General features: G+C 46.7%; 1 long non-coding RNA gene across 3 annotated transcripts in view; it reads right to left on the reverse strand.

Moving 5' to 3' along the window:
- The window catches only part of LOC137151619 (uncharacterized), a 48,704-nt gene extending 27,453 nt beyond the window's left edge, over window positions 1–21,251 (reverse strand). Inside the window, exons 1-4 of one of the 3 annotated variants that reach the window (XR_010919322.1) lie at window positions 21,136–21,251; window positions 6,865–7,010; window positions 6,693–6,777; window positions 4,623–4,674 (exon numbers count right to left, since the gene is read on the reverse strand). This is a non-coding gene — a long non-coding RNA (uncharacterized lncRNA). Of the gene's footprint in view, window positions 1–4,622; window positions 4,675–6,692; window positions 6,778–6,864; window positions 7,011–21,135 lie in introns of those variants that run through there. The other 2 variants (XR_010919321.1, XR_010919323.1) reach the window with 2 other exon arrangements.
- Between the last annotated feature and the right edge of the window lie 2,831 nt (window positions 21,252–24,082).

Genomic DNA, 24,082 nt, shown 5'->3' on the forward strand with positions numbered 1-24,082 from the left:
GCACGATGTAATCCACGAGGAGATGTGCTGGGTGGAGACAGGTGAGCCTTTCATCCGGTCCGCCACTGCGACGAAGAGCTATGTCGATTTCTGGAACAGCTTTGTCCACTCGATGCAGTAGGCCAGGGCTCATCTCATGTCCAGCGAATGCCATCTCTTCTCCTCCTCCGAACTGTGCGGTTTGGGAAAAAACACCGGGAGAAAAATATCTTGGTTACAGTGAAATGGAGAAACCACATTGGGCAGGAAGGATGGATGCGGCCTCAACTGCACCTTATCCTTATAAAATACTGTATACAGGGATCCGAGGTCAAGGCCCTAATTTTGGAGACCCTCCTAGCTGAGGTAATGGCCACCAGGAAGGCTACCTCCCATGAAAGCATGAGCAGAGGGTATTAAGCCATGGGTTCAAAGGGGGGCCGCATGAATCTGGAGTGAACCATGTTGAGATCCCATAGAGGCACTGGGTCGCGGACCAGTGGGTAGAGCCTCTCCACCCCTTTGGGGAATCTGACCTACATGGGATGGGAGAACAGCGATCTCCCTTCTCAGGGCTGGTGGAAGGCCAAAATGGCTGCCAGGTGAACCCTCAGCAAGGCCAGCACCAGACCCTGGAGCTTTAGCTGGAGCAGATACTCCACGATCGCCTGAATAGGAGAGAGGGTTGGCGGAATACCCTGGGACTCCACCCAACAGGTAAACCGCTTCCACTTAGCCCGATACATGACTTGTGTTGAAGGTTTCCTGCTGCCGAGCAGGACTTGTTGGACCTGTGCTGAGCAGGCTCTCTCTCCCTCTGTCAGCCACAGAGCCTCCATGCCGTGAGGTGCAGGGAGTCCAGGTCCGGGTGCAACAGGCGAACATGGTCCTGGGAGAGAAGGTCGTGCCGTCTCAGGAGTTCCAGGGGCGGGGCGATTGAAAGGTCCAGCAGCATATTGAAGCAATGCTGTCTCAGCCAGACCGGGGCAATGAGTATCACATCAGCCCTGTCCCTCTTTATTTTCAAGAGAACTTTGGGCAGGAGGAAGGGGGAAATGTGTACATTAGGGTTCCCGTACAGGCAATGAGGAGTGCGTCGGATATTGATCCAGCCTCGTGACCCCAGAGTGAGCATAACCTTGGGCACTTCGTGTTCCAGGCCGATGCGAATAGGTCCAGTTGGGGAACATCCCAGTTCTGGAAGATCAAAGCCACGACCTCCGGGAGCAATGACCAGTCATGGCGGGGTAGAAACGACCTGCTGAGGCAATCCGCCTTGTCGTTCCTCACTCCCGGGAGATGAGAGGCAGTCAGGTGGAAGTCGTGCCTCACAGTGAAGTCCCACAGACAGATTACTTCCTGGCAGAGGGCTAAGGAGCACTCTCCCCGCTGCCTGTTTATATAAAACATGGCTGCGGTGTTGTCTGTCAGCACCTGCACCACCCTGCCCATCAGGAATCGGAGGAACAACTTGCATGCTAGCCGAATGGCCCTGAGCTCCTTCACATTGATGTGCAGGCACCTATCTTCCCCCGCGCAAAGCCCCTGAGTGCCTAGGTTGGCTCTGATGTGGGCTCCCCATCCGACATCAGAGGCATCAGAGATTAGGGTGACTAACGGGATCAGTTCCTTGAATGGAATGCCCTTCAACACTGCCCTTGAGTCCGCCACCAGTTTAGGGAGGCTAGGACTGGCGGGGGAACTGTGTCTGCTTGGCACATATGCCGAGGCCAACCATGCCTGAAGCAGCCTGAGCCTCAGGCAAGCAAGCCTCACTACATACGTGCAGGCCGCCATCTGGCCTAACAGCTGTAGGCAGTGCCTAGCTGTTGTCGTGCGGCACCAATACAGCTGGGAGATGATAAAGGCCATCACCTCAAACCATGGTTGAGGAAGGAAGGCTCTGGCCTGGGAAGCGTCCAGTGTGGCCCCAATGAATTCTATGCGTTGCACTGGGGTTAGTGTGGACTTCTGCTTGTTTATGAGCAGTCTCAGCCTGCTGCATGTGGAGCAAGTGAGGGTCACGCCCTCCTGCACTTGGGACCTGGACCTGCCCCTGATCAACCAGTTGTCCAGATAAGGGAAGATTTGCACACCTCTTTGTCTCAGGTGGCCAGCCACTACCACCATGCATTTGGTGAACACCCTTGGAGCTGAAGATAGGCCAAAGGGTAGGGCTGTAAACTGGTAGTGGGATCCAGCCACTGTGAAATGGAGAAAGTGCCTGTGGCTGGGGAGGATGGACACATGAAAGTATGCGTCCTTGAGGTCGAGGCCAGCATACCAGTCTCCTGGATCTAGGGAAGGCATTACGGAGGCTAGGGAAACCATGTGAAACCTGAGTTGTTTGACATATTTGTTTAGACGATGCAGGTCTAATATGGGTCTCAGACCCCCCTTTGCCTTGGGGATGAGGAAGTACCTGGAATAGAATCCCTTCCCCTTTCTGTCTTGGGGGACCATTTCCACTGCCCCCTTGTTGAGGAGTGTGTCGACATCCTGCAAGAGGAGTTGCTCATGAGAGGGGTCCCTGAAGAGGGATGGGGAGGGAGGGCTGTTGTGGGGGGTAGATGTAAATTGTAGGGCGTAACCCCGAAGGACTATCCTGAGGACCCAATGGTCTGATGTGATTTTTGCCTATTCAGCGTAGAAGGGCCTTAATTTGTTTAGGAAGGGACGGGACAGATCCAGTGGAGCAGTAGGGGCGCCACCCTCGGGCATAACATCAAAATTGCCTTTTCCGATTGCCCGACCCCTTGGGGGGCCCCTGATGGGGAGCTGAGGATGAGCTAGGGGGCTGATTTCGCCTTCTAAACTCCGTTTCTATCTCTGCTCCTATAGGGATGGAAGGGTCTAGGCGGAGGTCTTGGTTGCTGCTGTGCCTGGGGCTGTGACTGCTGCCTGGAAGCTTGGGGTGTGTACAGCTCCAGGGAGCGAAGCGTGGCCCTGGAGTCCTTAAGACGGTGCAGCTTCGCATCGGTCCGATCCAAAAACAGGCCCCACCCATCAAAGGGGAGGTCCTGAATGGACTGCTGCACCTCCTGGGACAGTCCTGAGGTTTGCAGCCACAAGCACCATCTCATGGCGATGGCAGAGGCCATGGCCCTACCCGCCGAGTCTGCAGCATCACTGGATGTCTGTAGCGCCACCCTAGTCACCGTGATTCCTTCATCCAGGACAGTGGCGAAGTCTGCGGCCTGGTCCTGGGGCAGGGCCTCAGCAAACCGGCTGAGGGAGTCCCACAAATTAAAATTGTACTTGCCCAGTAAGGCCTGATGGTTGGCAATCCTGAACTGCAGGGCTGCCATCAAATAAGACTTCCTCCCAAATAAGTCTAGTTTTTTGTTGCCCTTGTTTTTGGGCGTGGACCCTGGTTGACCTTGTCTGTCCCGTTGGTTGGCCGCATCAACTACCAGGGTTCCCGGGGCCAGGTGGGTGAATAGATACTCGAACCCCTCGGCTGGGACATGATACTTTTTCTAGGCCACCATCGATGTAGGGGCGATCGAGGAGGGGGTCTGCCACAGGGCCTTGACAATTTTAAGGACCCTGTCATGGACTGGGAGAGCCACCCTTGCTGGGGCAGCTGCCGCCAGCACGTTGAAAAGGGTATATTTGTCCTCCTCTAACTCTTTAACCTCCAGCCTCCTGGTGCACCCTGAAATCTTCCAGTGGCTCCATGTGGTCCCTGGAGACTGCCTCGTCCGGGGAAAAGCCTCGGGGGAAAAGCCTCCGGTGTCGACAGCACTGGCAGGGGCACTCTCCCACTCCCAAGGAGTCCGGGGAGGCTCCCTGCCCGGAGATGCCGGCACCAGAGAAAAGACTCAATGGACCGTGCTTGATGCATCTCAGCACTCGACCCCACCCTTATCAGCGGCACAGGGGACTGTCCGCGCTCTGTGCGCTGTCTCTTCTTCTTCGGTACCGGGGATGTCGCTGGGTGCCAAGTCGATGTCGGTGCCAGCGGTGTGCTCTAGATCGGGACGGCTCAGATGCCGGGTGGAGCGCTGCATCCATTAGCAGGGCTTTTAACCGGATCTCCAGGGCCTTCCGGGTCCGCGATTTAAAAGCCCTGCGTATTTCGCATTTGTCTGTCCTGTGCTCTTCCCCCAATCACTTAAGGCACCAATCGTGGGGGTCACTGAGTGGGGAAACCTTCCCGCAGGAGGCACACAGCTTAAATCCAGGTGACCAGGGCATAGCCCGGCCACTCTAAGCCCCTCAGGGGCTTCTATCTAACTAAACTGAACACTACTTAACTAACTAAGGACTACGAATAACAAGGAGTTCAAACAATGGGGAATGGTACTTGCAAAGAGCAAGGCTAGTTCCAGCAACCGTCACGGGCAGAAAGAAGGATCTGAGGGGCCGTAGGGCCAGAAGTGCTTCATATACCGCGGCATGCGTGCAGGACTCCAGGGGGCACCAGAGCTGGCCCTACGGGATCAGCTAAGGGGAAAATGTTCTGGGAACCATGCACCGAGGTGTGCACTCACTTATAGTGGAATGGACATGAGCAATCACTTGAAGAAGAACCACATTCTCTGCCCACAAGTGCTTCTTCTAAAAATTCAAGTGAGAAACATATAAAATGGAGTGCAGAATATATGAATAAACTGACAGTTATGAGTCTTCCAAAAGTTCAGATATGCCATAAAACCATTTATTGACTCAATCTGCATTCTGAGAATAAATCTGAAAAACAAAACGGTTTAGTAATAATTAAATTTTGTTCCATCCACCAAACTGCACAGAAAGAAAGCAGCCTTCCCTATTGACTTTTTCAAGCATACAGGTCTCTGAATAGCAGTGAGAAAGCAGATAGTTCAGAGCAATATACCTGGTGGATAAGCAGGTGGGTGCAGAAGTTTTTTGGAAGCACAGGGGGAACATTTTAAATAATTGTAATATATTATAAACTTTTTATGTAGTCAGATAAGTTTGTTTTCTCAAGAGGTAACAACCATTTTAAATGCAGCTCTGTTTTGGCATTTCCCAGGCATTTTGGGAAAACACTTTCCTTTAATCCCATTGACTCACTTCTGAATTTTGAACAAGGCAGATTGATCAGTGTTGAACCAAAAGTTGCCAACTGGTCTTGGCTGCTTATGTACAGCAAACTTTTGTATTCCATATGGAAGTGCCTTTGTTTCAGTGAAAAATATTCTGGGGACAGGAAGGGGAGTTATTTCAGCATCTAAAACGATCACTAGATGTTTAGTAGTAGTGTTATTCGGTGGTTTGTCAGCAAATGGCCTCAGGCAGTTCTCAGTGAGCGAGTAAATAAGACTGACATAGTTTGAGAGGTACAAAAGACAGAGCAATACCTTATGCACTTCCAGGAATAAAAAAAAGTTACTATTGCACACAGCAAATTTTTAGAAAACAAAATTTACACTCTGTATTTTTATTTGAGTTAATTGTGCAGCCTTTCTTACAATGAGGATTGAGCAAATTGTTCCTAGGGCCCCATTCCTGTCTTTTCTCCATTATGTAACAGGTGAATCATGTTTATTTTACCCCTTCACAATTCATTTTCTTTGTTGTTAATAATATCAAAAGAAAGAAGAAACTAGGGTGAACAGATGTCCCAATTTTATAAGGACAGTCCCAATATTTGGAGTTTTGTCTTATATAGGTGCCTATTACCCCCCATCCCCGTCCCAATTTTTCACACTTGCTGTTTGGTCACTCTAGAAGAAACACATAGCTGAAATATTTGTACCACGCTCTCCAAGAAAAGGGCCTGTGCCCTCTTCTTTCAATGGAAAATAGCCTCACATACACACATACAATCTAGGTTTGAACTGAGTAATTTGCAGAATGGATGATAAAGCCTTTGCAGTAGACTCCAGAGGTATTCCCCATGGGAAATTATTGTGAAACTACCTGCCATATAGTGCAATCAGATTCATTCCAAAGGCCAAAAAAAGAGCTTTTTAAGGAGTATTTCTATGAGCTAAGTATAAAAATCATCCTTAGTAGGGATGGTTTGACAAGAGCCAGAGAGCCGTATGATAGATTAAGGGCCTTGGGCTGGCACTATGCATGTGGGTGAATTGGACCCATTGAGAATACGCAGAAGTAAATACAAATTCTTGGAATTACAATGCCTGTAAATTTCTAATAGATGTGTGACACTGTAGAGTGCAATCCAGACCAGCAAGGGGCTATGTCACCCCTGCCCTGAAACCCAAGGTGCCTCACAATGCTTTGCTGCTGTCGCTCCCAACCTGGGCTCCTCACAACAGCCAAACAGCATGCAGGTCACACCCTGAGTGTCTGTGTAAAGCCACAGCCCTGGTCCAGCAACACTGAAACCAGCAGCCTGTTAGCAAACATGAGCCACAAGCTGGCTTCCAGCAGCCTTGGTTACTACTTGCAGGGTGAGCCCAACACACTCCCAGTCCCAGATTTTCCCCAAAAAACATGTGCTCAGCACTGTCCAGCCCTCTCCTGGAAAATCCAGATATATTAGTCCCTTGCCCTTCTAAGGGGATCAATATACAAGAGTCTGCTATCCTAAATGGAGTTACCCACACAGTTCACAACACTGGATTAGTTTTGATTAAAGAATAAAATAAATGTATTTAACCTACAAAGAGAGAGATCTTGAGTGAGAACTCGGATAAGGCATTAAAGTCAGAAATTAAATATAAAGATAAAACACTCTCTAAACTTAAACTAGACTTGGTTCAAGGTGAAATTCTTACCACATGCTCCCGGCAACATGGCAGAGCAAATTTCAGGTCAGGATCTTCTTCTAAAGTCCATAGGCTGTTTCTTTTGTCTTCTTAGCTGGAAAAGGGAGAGATAACTTGTGTGGTTTTGCCCCTCACTTTCATAGTTCAGTTACCCTTTCAAATGCATTTTCCTGAGGATTACCTCAGATAAAGTTCCTTCCAGCTGTGAGCATGGAGACATGGGATCTGGTAGTGAAAAAGATTGCATGCTGTTTCTTATCGCCTCCACTTGCTGAAATGCAGATTTTCCTTGTCTCCTGTCTTCCCCCCTCTCACTGTCTAAGGACCCTGTTTACAATGTATATGTAAATTGAGTTAAATACACATTCCTTTGTTTAAGACCTGCTTGATTGGTCCTGCCTAATCAGGGCTATGTGGGTTTGAACCTGTGCACTCAACCTCATTCAAGGGGGAATTATAACTTTACATATAATGTTGCTCTATTCATTTCACCATGATATTGTTGACCAGCAAATTATTAGTTTTGAAATAATATCTCACAAGGCATATTTTGTAGAAAGATTACAATAGTGTGTTTGGCATGAATACACGAGTGCATGCTGTCACAAGATGTCTGGGTGCTTACTTGCTATCAGGACCATTTTATTATTATTTGTTATTCTTTTGCAGGGGGTTCTTAAAAGATAGATAAGGTAAAAAAAATCTGAAATGTATGTGAAGAGTCAGGCCACATTGTGTTGTTCAGCTACACAATTATCAAAGGATGGGGACAGCGCAAGGAACTACTTCCCTTAAGAGTCTCCACACAGTATCAGTTTATAATTTTAGTCCTTGTACCCCCTTGTGCATGAGGAATGCTCTTAGTGAGAGCCTCTAGGGGTACTAGGTATCCCAAGCAGGGCAGGAAGCACATGATTCTGCACCCTCTCCGCACTGCCCTATAGAGATGACTGGCTGCAGAGAGAAACATATCTTGCACCTTCTTAAAGTAACACTTCTCCAGCAAGCATGCTTCTCTGGGGTGTTTGCAGCTTAAGGAGGCATTCATTGTACACTGCCTCTGGCATAGTTCCACAACATCCCAAATGCAGATGAGTGCCTTAAAAGTATGACTGTAGAAGAATATTCCTTTTGCCAACATGTAACAATGCTACCAGCCTTTTGACCACATTGATCTTTGTCAATATGGGACAGACACAATGGAAGTCACACATTTGCCTTTAAACAATACTGAAAGCATTATTACTGTGGAGATGAAAAATGGATCATTATTAATGAAGTGTAATTGATGGTGCAATTGGTTTAATTTCTGCCTTTTAAAAGTCTGCTCTTTTTATTTACTCAAGAAAAGCATGCAAGGAGAACTGTATACAGACTCATAGAAATAGTTCAGAAACATATTTAAATGTGTGAAAGGAAGATAACAGAGCAGAAGTAACTTTAATCCCTACTAATATACATGGTGTTACTCAGTCTACCATTTAATACTGCTCATAAAAATGTATTGTTGCCATAATAACTGCCACATCACATACAAAACTGAGATACTCTACACTTAACAAATCAGATGCATGTACACACATACCTTAAAGTACCTCATGTGTATTTTCACACTACCTACTCTGTTTTCTGGTAAATTGTATCCCCATATGAACTTAAAGTCCCCCTGCCCTTCTTTTGTAATCATTACTTTTAAAAAATGAATCTACAGTCTACATATTTTAATGATTTTTCTTTTCCCTATTGGACAATTTAACCAAAAATAACCCCAGGGGATGAGTGAATGGCTTTAAATAAAGCAGGAGATATGAGTCTATGCAATGTACATTCACTTCATCATCATTTTGCTGAGGTTTAGCAAAAAATAACAAATGGCTAGTTCCACCCATCATTTGAGTAACATTCAACACAAATCCCAGATAGTGACCATGGCTACAAACTGGATCCAGATGGGCAGGCCTCTGCACCCATATAGGGCCCACTGAAGTTTAGGGGATTACTCCTATGAGAATTGCACACAAGTGGTAGGACGAGGGGGCGCAGTCTGGCTTAATGTGATAAAAGCCTTACTATAATGCTGCCAGTTTCATCCCACTAACTGCAACACCATTACAATGTAGGTCCCAAAAAAGCTACCATTTTTTCTCTCTGTCTTTGGATGGTCTTGATGTCTAACGTCCATTTCTTCTTGCAATATAGATTTTTCTTTAGCATCTAGCTTCCTTTCAGTCTTTCAGATGTCCACCTTGACTTGTAACTCTGAGCAAATCACTTAATTTTTTTTGTGCTCCACTTTCCCCATCTTATGAAAAGTGCTCTGAGATTTACAGGTGAAAATGGTTTGTATAAAGTATGTTTTCACATTTCATTCTCCAAAATGTAGCTTCTGATTTTGCGTGGCTTGTTTTGTTTTACTTTAGTGAGTGGCCATATTTCTGCTTATATGATCATTCTTGGGTAGATGTCCAAACTAGTTTTTTAAGTGTAAGGAATGTTGTGTGCTATTCCTTACATTGTTCAGCCCTCAGCAGAGTTCCCATTTATTTATTTTATTTATTTATTGAGATGGAATGGTCCAGAAATCTATTTATACTTCACCTGAAATACCTCAGGTATTCTGCCACTGCATCCACATCTCTATGCTTCTCTTGCCTATGCAAAAGCCATAACTGGAGTTTACTACAAGATGAAGAATTTAGCAACATTCCAAAAGGGATTGGACATTTATATGGATAACAAGAATATCCAGAGTGCAATACTCTGGAAGGGACATAAGACCACATGCTTCAGGGTTTAAGACCATAACTAGTTCTTAAGGATTAGGATGAGACTTTCATGGGGAAAACAACAAGAGTCCTGTAGCACTTTAAAGACTAACAAATTTAATTTCTGCAGGCATAAGCTTTCGTGGGCTGCAACCCACTTCATCAGATGCGATGGGGAGAAGATTTCCCACATCTGCTTATGTGGGGTTTCTTGCATCTTCCTCTGAAGTGTCTGATGATGGCTGCTGCTGGATATTGGACTAGAACCATCCATATGATCCATTTTGATAATTCCTATGTTTTCTATGTTACTCTACATGAAGCACATGGGCTTGTGGTGGGACAACATCCAGAAGAGTGTTCCCCGTCCTGCTTAAGGCATTAGAGTAATCTCGTGAACAGCACTCCATTCACTGATCTGACTACCTGCTTCCAGCCAGAGCAAGAAAAGGAACAGAGCTATGTGCTAACTTCCTATGCAGTACTCCCAGCCAGAGAGAGGGAATGAGAAAGGAGGGAAAAACAAAGAATAAATTGGGGAGTGGTGGTCAGAGAGGAAGAGGATGAAGTGGTCAGAGAGGGAGTGAATCCTTGATGGGTGTTTATGGAATAAAAGGACAGAGAGAAAGTGGCAAGAAAGATTAGTTACTAATAACCAAGCATTCCTCTCATGAACAATTGCCAGAATACATGTCCTGAGACACTGGTACTATAACCAATAATTATAGAGTACCAACCTGTTGTGCTTATAACCCCGGGACATTCCCTAAAAGCCACTTTGTTGTTGGAAAAGTTTTCAGTCACAAAGGGGGAAAAACACACACACACAATCCAGACCTTCTCAAAAAACTCTCAAAATATAAACTGCTTCCTTTTCTTGTACTGGTTTTTAAAGGTTATGTGTTCAAGTCAGTGCTAATTAAAGAAAAAAATAGTGGTGTTCACCCTAAAAGAACTCCCTCGAGAATTCTTTGATTTAAGTGTCCAGATCTTTATGTAAATGCATTTCAAATTTACACATGGGCTTATTGTAGTCACATATTTAAATTTGTTTTCCAACACAAAATCTGCTTTCTGTCTTACAGACTAAATTGCTAGTTCGAATGTCCCTCCAGGCCATGTTAAAACCTTTATTATAATTCTTGATGAAACAGGGAAGTGAACATTCATTTTATTTAATCAGAATAGATTCAATTAATGAGCCTACCTGATAGGTCTATTCATTTTCTTATGGACATAAATCTATTAATTGATCATATATGAACAAAGTAAGAAAACTCCTTAAATGAAGAAGTTTTACGTTTCTAACTGATAAACGTTCTGGTTACTATAGAACATATATTTTCCTGAGGAAGGTTGGGTGAGGTTGTGTACTATTTCTTTACATTTGTAGCTGGAGGTCAGGCAAGAAAGGGACAGGGAGAGATTCTGGGCCAAAATTCTATAAAGAATCATTGAGAGCTAGGTTAGCTTTACAGCTAAGGTTGTTCTAATAATGCTTCTTGTTCAGCGTTAGAAGGAAGCAACCTTATGAAGGACAAATTTATGAGTGCAGTTGTATAGCAGGGTTGCTTATGATGGTAGGGGCAGGACTCAATAGCCCTGAGGCTCACTTCTGATTTATGTTTTATGTTCCTAAAGCTCATGCGTCAGGGTTTTAGCCAGCCACCAGCAGAGTTCAAGAAGGGAATTTCCCTTCCACTGTATTCTGTAAGAGGTTTTAAAAATCCCTTTCCTCTGAAGCATCAGGGATGGCCACAACTGGAAATGGGACATTGGGAGCGGTGGGCCAGGGTTCTGAGGTGGCACCGAGCATACACTTTCTCTCTCTCTCAGGTACTTGGCTGACTGGTTCTTGCTCACATGCTCAGGGTCTGACTGATCGCCATATGTGGGGTCATGAAGGAATTTTATCACAGGTCAGATTAGCAGTGACCTTGGGGATTTTTACCCTTCTTCTGCAGCACGTGGGTGTGGGTCATTTGCCATAAATCTGGGTGTATCTCACTAAATCATTTCCCTGCCGTTGCAGGAGCCTCAAGCACTGGTGCACATCAATCCCTCCTATTCTCTGCCTGTGGCACATAATAGTCTAGTCTCCTGTGGGTTATAATAGTTTGATCTCATTTTGGTTGTTGGGCTAGTGAGAGGGTGCTGGGTGGTGTTGGTAGCCTGTGATATAAAGGAGGTCAGACTAGATTAGTAATTCTCAACCCGCAGCCCGCGAGCCGCTTGCGGCCCAATCATCACACAGCTGCGGCCTATGTGACATCCTCACAGCCATACAGGTAGTGTATATATTGTGTTGATGCATCCCACATAACACACAGAGAGCTGCATCTGCAGCTCACAATGGTAAATAGATTGAGAACTACTGGACTAGATGATCAGGGGTGGGGAGGTTCCATTCTGGCCTTAAACTCTGTGTCTTGTTGTGATTATTGATCACTGTCACATGACAGGAAGTTCTTGTGGCTAAGGCACAGGACTGAGAGCTGGCAGATATGGGTTCTATTCTTCATTCTGATATGGATTTTCTATGTCACCTTCAGTGAGTCTTTCAACACCTCTGTGCCTCAGTTAATAACATCTGAGCATACGCAGTACATTTTCACCAAGACCATAAAATGCACACATAACGAAGGATTCACTGTGTATACGGGCAAGGCTACATAATTACAAATGTACTGACAGGAGCCAGGTGACTAGGGCAGAGGCTCCTATACCCCAGCATTCTATACCAAGTGCACAGAGGCCCTTTCCCAGTATCTACACACCTTGCTTCTGCCCCTGCACAGCTGCCACAGAGTTGAGGTTTCCTGGACAATTCATAAAGCAATTCATACAGCACACAGAAAGGAGCCCCACTCGGAAGCACTTTGTCAGCTCCACTTCCAGGGAAGGTGCAAAGACACCGCAGAACAAGATTGTGACTTGACACCACGGGAAGAGTAGGTTGAGAGTGGAAAGGCAGAAGGCATTTGCCCCTCTGAAGTGACCATCCCTATGGGAGAGATGTAACCATTCAAGGACTGCAGAGCCTTCAGCCAGCAGTAGGCCAAGGGAGGGACTGAAGAGAGAATAACAGTGAAATAAAAACAGGAGTTGGAGCTGCTGAGGACACATGGAAATCCCTACATTTGGGATTCAAAACCTCCAGCAGATTTAACTTTTCTCCCTTGCCATCTTCTTCCCTCCATCCTACCATTTCCCCCCAGTTAGCTGAGTGTTGTGACTGCCCATAGCTTTCTGCTAGCAGTTTGCCCTTCTCTCTTCTGCACACCTAAGCAACCTAACAACTTCCCTATCCTCACTACATCAGTGGGCTTCAATGCAGATTTATGGGCTAACCCAGAGCACTTGTGCTTCCATAATTCACCATTGCTGCTCTCACTTTTCCCTCCCCACTTTATCCACTGTCAAAAACAAAACATTTTAGAAATAACTTCAGTGAAAGAGAGTCCATATACTCTCCTCAAGCACAGAGAGAGTTACTGTGACCAACTCATTTAAGCCCAAACAAATTCCCTAACAAGTGACAGAGACAAGAAGAAAATCCGATCGTGACTCAGGCTCAGAGCCATGGGGGAAAGAGAGTGGGAGGAGTGCCCCCTCCAGTATAGGAGAAGAGATTCACTGTACACGTGTGCTCTCTTTGCAACTCTTAAAAGGAAAAAAAAAACTGTCTGCAGCTTGTTAAGAATCACAACATCAAATTGAATGCTGCACACACGCTGATGCAGATCCTGTACACACCACATGCTAGTTTCTTCACGCTGCTTGTTTAGGACAGTAGTTCAAAACAAGAGACCCTACAACTTTGTTTCTAAAATACCCTTGCCAATGTTGTGTTTTTAACCATTTCATTCTCATATTCCTGCTTTGTATTAAACACTTTTATCCCCCAGCCATATTATTAAATTCTAATCATTCATACACAGTCGAGCTCCAGCAAGTCACTTTAGACTCAATAATGCAGGTTTAAAAATTGTAACCTACATTTCTTTTAGTAGGTGCGTAGAAAGGGGCGTGGCCTCCCTCTGAGACAGGGAGGGAGACACCCACCCCTGCCTCCTGGTGGGCAGAACTAGGGCATCCAAGTCTGCCCCTTTGGAAGCAGAGGGGCGGGGCAGGAAGGAAAAGTATAAAGGGCTGGCCCTGTAGCTCATTTGGGGGAAACAGTCAAAGGAGGTCTCTCCCTCAATGCTGGAGCTTGAACCCGAGCTGTCTGCCGCCTGGGACACCAAGGAGCTGCTGAGGCTGCCACTAGCCATTTAGCACAGGGAAACTTATGACCCCAAATCTCAGGTACCCCCACCAAAGACCTGAGCCCTAGACTACTTGGCGCTCAGCCCTTTACCTGGGCCCCTAGACTGTGTTAGGAGCTCACCCCTGCCTGCGAGCCCTAGACTATGTTTGGTGCTCATTCCTGCCCTGCCCTGCCTGAGGCCCGGGACCACAGACTGCTTGGTCAACACCCCGAGGCGGTCAGCTCCAATGGCTAGGTGTACACAGGCAAAACCCAGGCCGTTGGCCCTGTGCCACCAAGGTCACAGTCCCCGTGGGCCTTGGAAAGCTACGCCTACAAGCCCTATTTGATTCCATGTGTGGGAAGACCTTAGTGTGCTAGAGGCTGATTCCGACCCGCAGCCAGACCCAAGGTCCAGATTCCCCTCCAGTGCATCCATGGGGACATGAAGACAGATGTATCCCATGGCCAAGGTGGTGCTGACGGTGGCCGGAGTGACATGGATGATGCCTGTGGGGGTCGTCCCGGAGTTTCCCTATCCCATCATCCTCAGCGGAAATTGGCCCAAGTTCCACCAGGTTCTACAAACCGTCGGCCTCTGAGGATCCCCACCCACATGGCTCTTGAGGGAGATCACACCAATGATATGAAGATAGAAATAGGGGATCCAGGCCTACGTGACCTCGAGGGGGACCACCCTGACGACATGGAGGTAAAGGCAGAGGAACCTGACCCCAGCAATCAGCCCACCCCACTGGCAGAATGGGTCCCCATGGATGATGAGGCACCTACCCCACCAGAAGCAGAAAACGCCCGACTAGATACGGCTGTGGACTTCTGCAGAGACCAAAAAGACAACCCCATGCTAAGCAATGCATATGAGCAATTGGCTTGCGTGGATGGCATTACAGTAGACCCACATTGGGCCACTCAGTGACCCCAATTTGAGCTCATCTGAGACTGGCTGTACCGAGTCAAACAGGACCGTTGGACCCAGGAGTCCCAGTCCCAACTGCTACTCCCTCACTGTCATTGACAGGATATGCTGCAAATGGCCTATGACGTCTCAGCAGCCAGCCACCTGGGCCTGGAAAACACCTAGCCTGGGTACTGGCCCAGTTTTTCTGGCCCCGCATCCACCAGGACGTTAAAGACTACTGCACCTCATGCCTGGAGTGCCAGTTGTCAGTGTCAGCAGGAGTACCGAAAGCCCACCTGGTCTTCCTTCCACTGGTGGGCACACCCTTTGAGAGAGTAGCCATGGACTTGGTGGGACCCCTCGCGAAGAGTGCAGCAGGCTTCCAGTACATCCTCGTGGTGATGGACTATGCCACTTGCTTCCCCAAGGCGATGTCCTGAGGAGTGCCACCATCTGGACCATTGCAGTGGAACTTTTAAAGATCTTCACCCAGCTGGGCTTGCCCGAAAAGATCCTCATGGACTAGGGGACAAATTTCACGTTCCAACTTCTCTGAGAGATTTGAGGCCTCCTGGGGATAAAAAGGTTCTGGATATCCATATACCATCCCCAGATGGAGGGACTGGTTGAGTGTTTAACCAGATGCTAAAGAACATGCTCCAGAAGTTACCCGCAGAGGAACTCCGTCGCTGAGAAGTGCTGCAAGCCTCCAAAAATTCTCACCTTGAAACTCCTATATGACTGCCAACCACAGGGCTTGCTGGACCTCATGCAGGAGATGTGGGAGCAGACTCCATCTCGGGCCAAGGTCTACTTTAGTACGTGTTCCAACTACAGGAACACCTCACCCAGGCCAGGGCTCTCACGAGGAAGAATCTCCAAGTGGCCCCAGGGGCAAAAGCAAGAAGCTATAATAGGGAACATGTGATCGGACCTTTGAGCCGGGGGATTGAGTCTTTGTTCTGTTCCCCTCCAATGAGTCTAAGCTTTTGGCCCGCTGGCAGGAGCGGCCATACAAGTTAATCTACTGGACAGGCCCCATTAACTATGAGGTCTGCCAGCCAGACTGAAGAAAGAACTGCAAGGTGTATCACATTAATCTTCTGAAGCCCTGGCATGAACAGGAAGGACTCCTGATCACCTCGTACCCCCCTGATCTTGAACTAGGACCCCAGGCACCTGTGGCAACTGAGTCTGAGACCCCCTCCCCCCCGCTTGGGGATAACCTCTCAGAAGAACAGCCAAAGCTGGCCAGATGTCTCATTGAGGCTTTCTCCAGGACTTTTACAGCTCGGCCAAGGCAAACCACCCAGATCCACCACACCATCTCCACCGATCCAGGAAAGGTCATTTGGGAAGTGGTGGAACAAGAGGCCCAAGCTATGCTGGAACTCTGAGTCATCAAGCAATCTCCAGTGAGTGGCGGAGCCCTATCGTGCTCATCCCCAAGCCAGATGGGACCTGTCATTTCTGTATCAACTTCCAGAGGATCATGCAATATCAAGATTCAACGCACGATGCTGTGGATAGACGAGCTCCTTGACTGCCTGGGGGAGGCACAGTATATTACCACCCTTGATTTAACAAAGGGTGCTGGCAGATCCCACTCGAGCCTGGCTTGAAGGAAAAGACAGCCTTTGTCACCCCCAATGGACTCCACCAGTTTACCCAGATGCCCTTCGGCCTCATGGAGCCCCCACAACCTTCCAGCAATTCATGGGCCACCTGCTGCGACCCTACACTGAGTACACCGTGGCCTACCTGGATGATGTGATTTACAGCCGGCACAAGGAGGACCACCTGAAAGATGGCAGCTGTCATGAGGACCCTCTGGGAAGCAGGGCTAATGGCAAACCCAAGGAGTGCTGCATTGGTTATCAGGAGACCACCTACCTTAGCCAGGGAAGGTGTGGCCCCTACTTGGGAAGATCCAGGCCATCCAAGAACATCCAGACCCGACCACCAAAAAGCAAGTGAGACAATTTCTGGAATTTGTTGGATACTACCACCAGTTTATCCCCAGGTTTGCCTTGATGACTGCCTCCCTGACAGAGCTCCTGACTAAGGACCAGCCACAATAAGTTCAGTGGTCCCCCTCATGTGAGGAAGCTTTCCAGGCTTTGAAGGACCACTTGTGCCACACTGTACTCTGTAGCCCTGACTTTACCCATGGATTTGTAGTCCAAACAAATGCCTCGGTGGTGAGACTCGGTGCCGTCCTCTCACAAGTCTTTGACAGAGAGGAACATGCGATCCTTTACCTTAGCTGAAAGCTGTTTCCTCGACAATGCGATTACTTGACCATCAAGAAGGAGGCCTTGGCAGTTAAGCAGGTGGTCGAGGCCCTCCAGTACTACCTCCTAAGGGCCCCCTTCACCGTAATCCTGGACCATGCACCCCTGAAGTGGCTCCAAACCATGAAAGAGACCAACGCCAGACTTATGTGGTGGTACCTTACCCTCCAGCCATTTGCATTTATCGCGCAACATCAGGCTGGTAAGGAGAATGCAAATGCTGATGGATTATCACAGCTGGGTGAGGGAGGCCTGGCCAGCCCCGAAGCCTGGGAGCTGGTCTTGAGGTAGAGGGAGTGTAGCGAGAGAGCATGGCCTCTCTTTGAGACAGACAGACAGAGCCAGGGCATCCACGCTTGCCCCACTGGAAGCAGAGGGGTGGGCAGGAAGGGGAAGTATAAAGGGCAGGTCCTCTAGCTCATTTGGGGGGAAGCTGTCGGAGGAGGAGGAGGTCTCTCCCCCACTGCCAAGCTTGAACCCGAGCTGCCTGAGACCTGGGATGCCGAGGAGCTGTCGGAGCTGCCACTAGCCGTTTACCCCAGGGAAACTGATGACCCCAAATCTCAGGTATCCCCACCAAAGATCTGAGTCCTAGACCACCTGGTGCTCATCCCTTTACCTGGGCCCTTAGACTCTGTTTGGTGTTCATCCTTGCCCCGTCCTGCCTGAGGGCCCAGGGTCATAGACTGTTTGGTGGATCTGCCTTGCCTGAGGACCTGGGACCACAAACTGCTTAGTCGCCTGGCCCTGCCTGAGGAACTGAACATCAGAGAGAGCTAATTTCCTGCATTGAGGCTGCCTGCACAGGGCGACAACATGGGGGCATGGCCTCTCTCATGGACTGACAAGGAAAGATGGCCCCGCACCTCTACAAGGTGTTTTGCAGAGCAGGCACCTCGTTAGAGGAAGCAGGTAACTTTGTTTTCTACCTACAGCGGACAGAAGTCATACCAGTTCCTCAGCTGTGAACTCTAACATCAAAGAGGGCTTCCTATGGCATAGCACCCTTGCAGGTTTGATCAATAAGTCAACTGGATGCCAGTTTGGCAGTGGAATATCTCTTTAATTATTTTTTATTACTTTTTCCCACCTGTTGAGTTATAGGTAAAAGAAAAGTCTTTCATTCAGTAGTAAATCAAGGCACTCAGGTACCACAGTGATTGCAATCATATAAGAACCTAGACAAATAGCTTAAACTAGTCATATAAAACATTTTGGGACATGTGACTGATAGTCCCAGGTTTAATAGTAGTGGGGCTCAAACTATGGCTATTTAAATTCATTAGGGTTCACACACTGGTCTTCTAGATTGCTAAACCTCTATTCAGACACCTAGTTAAATTTTACTCGATAGCTAGAAATGAGGTGCTCTCAATCTTTTTAATGATTCCAATCACACTATCAGAAACAGATCAAGTGTAAGCAGGGGCAATCATATGGAAGTCAATGGTACACTGATCTGAATTTGGCTCATTCTGTGTTTAGTATAAGGGCTAGTACAGATTATAAATATAATTTAAAAAAAGAAAACATAAAGCATTTAAAATGAATCAGTACAAGAAAAAAAACCCAGTAACACAACATGCATCCTGAATCCCTTTTTTTAGAAACTATTCTTTGATTCCTGAATGAAATAAAGTTATGCAGAAAAATAAATCAGAATGGTCTTAAATTCCATTTAATTATTGCTGGTAAATATTGTGCCCTTGAGATGGTTAATAATTCAACTTTACTACTTTGAAATTATTTACTAGTGTATAAAAGGTTACCTTCAAGGCAGAATATATCCTGCATAAAAATATGCAAAATTATTTCAAATTGTGTATATCCAAAGCCCAAAAGCTGTTGCTCATTTTGAAAGGATTGTTTAATTGCAACGTATTCATCTATCCTTGTTTAGTTTTCAGATATTAACATTAGACTCTTTCAGCTGTGGATTTTCTAGAAAGGAGGTCCCTAACAGGTGGCTGTTAGACTAAGTTCTGCTTGAGAGGATAATATTAATCAGTATATTGCAAAACATTTAAGAACTGAGTCCCACATTAAATCCATGCTTAGCCTCATAAGACACTAATTATGAAAATGCATTAATATATTTCAGTGATATTAGTTACACATCCAAGTCTACTTCAGACAAATGAAACATTAAAAGAAGTCTTAACTGAAAGACAATTCAAGATGCATGTTAAATCTACAGCTTCTGCTGGTTTGTGAAATAGATGCAACATTGCAGGCTTGCAATAAATATAATGGATAATTGTAATAAAACCATAATTTTCCTGCAACTGATCCATAACTTAACAATAGTGCAAACAGATACTAGCCAGGTTTCAGTAGTAGTTCTCTAGGAAAATAATCTCACTAACAGTAGTTTTTCAGATGATTTTTACACTATTTAGAGTTGTTAAGATAGACCCTCTATTGTCCTAGCTGCTGTTTGTTTTTGTGATTAACAGTCTAGCAAGCACAGTTCATAGCTGTTGAGGATACTGGAAAATAAAGATACTTAAAATTCAATTATAACATTCCTTTTTCATATATATAAGTAGGTTCTATTATGTATCATTAGCATACCTATAATATATAATTATCTTTGTACAGATTTGAAATCATTTGCAGATGTAGTAAAAGAATCAGGTAAGTTAATAAATTATGGCATAGTTAGCTTGATGATGATCAGCAGAATCTTTTGGAGCCCTGCCTCATCTATACACACCTTCACATTCTCATATTCATAAAGGGTCAATTTGATACCCAATACAGTCAGTTGAAAGACTTCCATTGATTTTAATTGGTGTTGGATCAGATCCAGAAAATTAAATTCCACTCAGTTAATATGCTCAGAACCCAGGGAATGTTGGCAGATCATTAGTTTAAAAGAAGAAAATTCTACTATATTACAAAAAAGATAGTATCCATGTGCAAAGTGTGATTTTTAAAAACCTTATAACCCAGTCAAACCAAAAGGGTTTTCACTGGACTGCTGAAATATACATTTGAAACCTAGAGAATCATGTTCCTAACAAAATTCAAGTTTCCACCCCAAATCAAAGTTTCTAAACCAAAACTGCAAGAAAACCAAGCTTGCCCACAAAGAGATCTCCAACAGTCCAAGGAGGACAGACCATCTTTGTTGGACACTCAGTTGTCAGAAGAATAGAAAGAATATTCTAAAAGGGACAAGCAGACAACAGAACTGTGTGCTGTCTTCCCAGAGCCAAGACACGAGCTAGCACTCTAAGATTGGATAGGCTTCAGAACCTGATGGGCAAGGATCCATTTGTGATGGTGATTAGCAGTGGTTCATAATGACACTAATGACACTGAGACATGATGTTTCACAGATAATGCATAACTTCAGGGAATTCGGAAGAGTGACAAAGAAAAAGAATGTCCCAGCAATTATCTCTGAGATCCTTCCTGTCCCACAAGTGAAGGAAGACAGACGGCAGTAGAACTGTGATCTTCACTATTTTTCAAGCGGGGACCACTTTGGCAAAAAACCTTCAATATGAGAGCCACATCAACTACTACCCACGCTGCTGGGGGGGAGACACACCCAGGAGCGGGCTGCTGGTGGGAGAGAGACACACAGTTGGGAGGGGCAACATGGCTGAGGGGAAGCATGCTGCTTGATGGGGGGAATGGATGGGGGTGCACTGTTTGAGGGGAGACATACAGGGATAAGAGGGGTGTGCTACTTGAGAGGAGGACAGATAGCCAGGGAGCATGCTGCTGGGGGGAAACAGATACGGCTGGCGGTGGTGCTGCTTGCAGGGGTGCGGCGCTGCCAGGGACTGGGGACTAACTTGGCCTAGTGTCTGCCCACGCCTGGACGTGCTCCTGGCACCGGCAGGCCAGACCCCCATCTCCTCTGGGACCGACACATGGTCCCTGGCCCCAAGCAGAGTGGGGTCCACCCCAAATCCACCTCTTCCCCCTGCCCCTCTCCCACATGGGCCCAATGCCCTGGCCAGGAGCCGCGCCTGCCCAAGGAGCGCAGCGGCCACCCCCTCTCCCAGTCCCACCCCTCTCCCACGTGGGCCCAGCCAGCGCCCCCCTCCAGGCCCCCTCAGTACACCACTGTCACCCCAGCTCCCACTTGACCCCTCCCCCAAGGTCCTCCCCTCACATTCCCTTCCCATTGTTTGCTCTCCTCTCAGTGCAGCCCACCCTGCTCGCTCCCCTGCCCTGTGTGGTGCTGACCCGCCAGTGCGTAACTCACTCACTGACTCGCAGGGTCCTGGGAGCGCAGAAGGAGCGGCTTTTCCCCCTCTCCCTGGCAGGGTGGGCTGCACTGCCCATGTGCAGAGCCTCTCCTCGCACCACACAACTCCGTCCCCTTTTCCAGGTGGAGGCGGAGTCAATTAGTCAGGGAGCCGCAATTAGGATCCGTGGGAGTCACCACTGGCTTGCAGACCGTGCAATGAAGAACACTGCAGTAGATTCTGGAAGTGAATTGCTGGGTAGGTAAGAGGTACCGGGTGGAGGGTTTGGATTTTGAGGAACATTGGTCTACCTTCTTGGAGAGAGGGGGCTGTATAGTCTGAATGGCCTCCACTTTAGTAGAAGGGGATCCAATCTCCTCATGGACAGGCTGGCTAGCATAGTCAGGAGGGCATTAAACTAATACCAAAAGGAGAGGGTAAACAGAGGGTTGATATGAACACTCATTTAGCACAAAATTGAGATGTTCAGAAAAATATTAATCAAAGACCCAAAGAATATAAAGACAAGACAAATTTTAATTGCCTATACACCAATGCTGGGGAGCATGGGTAACCAGCAAAAAGAATTGGAATTGCTCATTTATGGACATATATTTAATCTAGTTGGTATCACTGAAACCCAGTGGGATGATCTACATGACTGGCATGTTAAAATCAACAGTTATAACTGTAAGCCAGGTCTGAGTGTCTCAGTGACACTCTCCGTGCTCAGCAGCTGAAATGGGGGCACTTTATTTGCATGGGTTTTGTATCTGCATGAGTACAATTAAGTATTTAGCATAACTTACCTAGGTGCTGAGCATAATGGGAAATGGTTAGCAGGACTGGTTTTGGGCTACAAACCACTTTTGTGTTAACTACTGGGGTAATGAAATGTGTCCTTCAGTTGTATGGACAGATGTCAGCAAAACTGTGCTTAGTTTGTTATGATAGAATCTGCACCCTAAACTAAACAGAGCTCCACAAGGGTGGCAGACAGATGTTTCAGCCTGGAAACAGGGGGAGTAGTCTCCTATTGGGAGCACACTGGCCCTGGTAAAGGCATGGAGTGATTCTCTCTCCCCATTGTTAAAAGATAGAATTAATGACTCATCTTGGAGTCTTTTGTTTCTTGAAAGCAGGGACATTGCCTGTATGTCAGCAGAAGGTTTACCCATGAGCTGAAATCACTAAGAGCTGAACCAGTAGAGGATCTGGGAAACCTTGCCTGACAACTAACAGAGCTGAGTGAGCACCAGGCTACTCTGTGCCAGCCTGATGCAGTCAGTGGAGAGGCCGGCAGTTGGTGCCAGCTGGGTCAGCGATTGGCAGAAGGGTTGGCACAGTCGGTGCCAGCCCGGTGCAGTCAGTGGGAGCCAGGTGCGGTCAGAGCCAGCGGTCGGTGGGAAACAGGCATGGTCGCTGCCAGCGGTCGGGGACTCAGCGAGGCCTGGAGGTGGTAGGAGACAGCAGCAGAGGGGGCCTGGTCAAGCCCGTGTCGGACAGGAGCAGCATAGGGGGTGGAGCCACCCCCACGAGGTGGACATTGCAACCGACGCTGGTCAGTACAGGGGGAAGAAGGAAGGGAGAGGCGAAGGACACGCCCTGTACTCTGGGAGGGGTTTGGTTCATTGAGTTCATGAACTCTGTTTGCACTGTTCCCCAAACCAGTGCTGTGTTACCTCTCTTTTGCTATTAAAAGGTTTCTTTCTACACTCAGACTCTGTGCTTGCGAGAGGGGAAGTTTTGCCCTTTGGGGCGCCCAGGGAATAGTGTGTAATTTCCCAGGTGACTGGGTGGGGGCTCAAGCCAGTTTGGTGTTGTATCATTGAGAGGGACCCCTAGATATAGAACCCGGCCCTTGCTGCTGCCGACGCGGTCTGGCAGAAGGGTTACATAACCTATTTAGGAAGGAACAAGTGGGCAAAAAAGAGAGGGAGTGCCTCACTATGACAAAAATGGCATTACTGTTTCAGAGTTACTGATAACATTTATCTGAGTTATCTTAAATGCTTATGAATCAATGTCCTAACAGGTAAAGTATAAGATGGAGTATTACTCATTGGTGTGTGCTACAGACCACGAAATCACACTAAGGAACAGTATAACTGAATCCCTAAGCACCAATCTATAATGTGTAGGGGGAAAAAGCTGTGTGATCATGAGGAACGTCAGTCTGAGTCACATATACTGGAGGTCTCATGCTGTCAGTATAAAAACATCCTTGGAATTTTTAAATGTTGTAGGAATGACAACTTCCTAACTCGGAAAGTGTTGTGTCCAATATGAGGGAATTCTATAGGCCCTGTCTTGACAGATAAAGAGGAACCCTAAAATGTAATAATAGTTTAGATACAAGTGAGCATGACCTGATCATATTTGCTATGTGCAAACAGAATAAACTCCAACCCAGTAGTATATAAAATGGCTTTAAAAAGGCCAATTTCACAATGCAAAAACAATTATGAACTAGACAGAAGAACTTAATCAGAAAAATGTGAATGATAATTGGGAATTATTTAAGAACCCATTACTGGATGGCCAAAAAGTCACAATTGAAGAAGGATATACTGGTTAAAAGACTAGTCTGGTTTAGAAGGGAAGTGAAGGCAGCTGTAAAAATATATATATAACAAAGGGAAGAAAGGGGAATGTGATAGTAATGAATATAAAACTGCAGCTAGGAATTGTAGAAAATTAATAAAGGAAGCAAAGGGACACAATGAGAAATGTATGGCCAACAGAGTTAAGGACAATAAGGGATTTTTGTTAAGCAATTAGGAACAAAAAGAATCCTAACAATGGTACTGGTCTACTAATACATGGAAATGAGAGAGTTACCATCCTGGATCATTAATGTTGATTTTCAGCAAGTCTTGGAACACTGGGGAAGTTCCAGAAAACTGGACGAAAGCTACTGTTGTGCCAATATTTAAAAAGGATAAATGAGATGATTCAGGTAAC

The sequence above is a fragment of the Emydura macquarii genome, unplaced genomic scaffold (genome assembly GCF_026122565.2).
Source record: "Emydura macquarii macquarii isolate MOO-44397 ecotype Brisbane River unplaced genomic scaffold, CSIRO-AGI_Emac_v2 contig_212, whole genome shotgun sequence".
NCBI lineage: Eukaryota > Metazoa > Chordata > Testudines > Chelidae > Emydura > Emydura macquarii.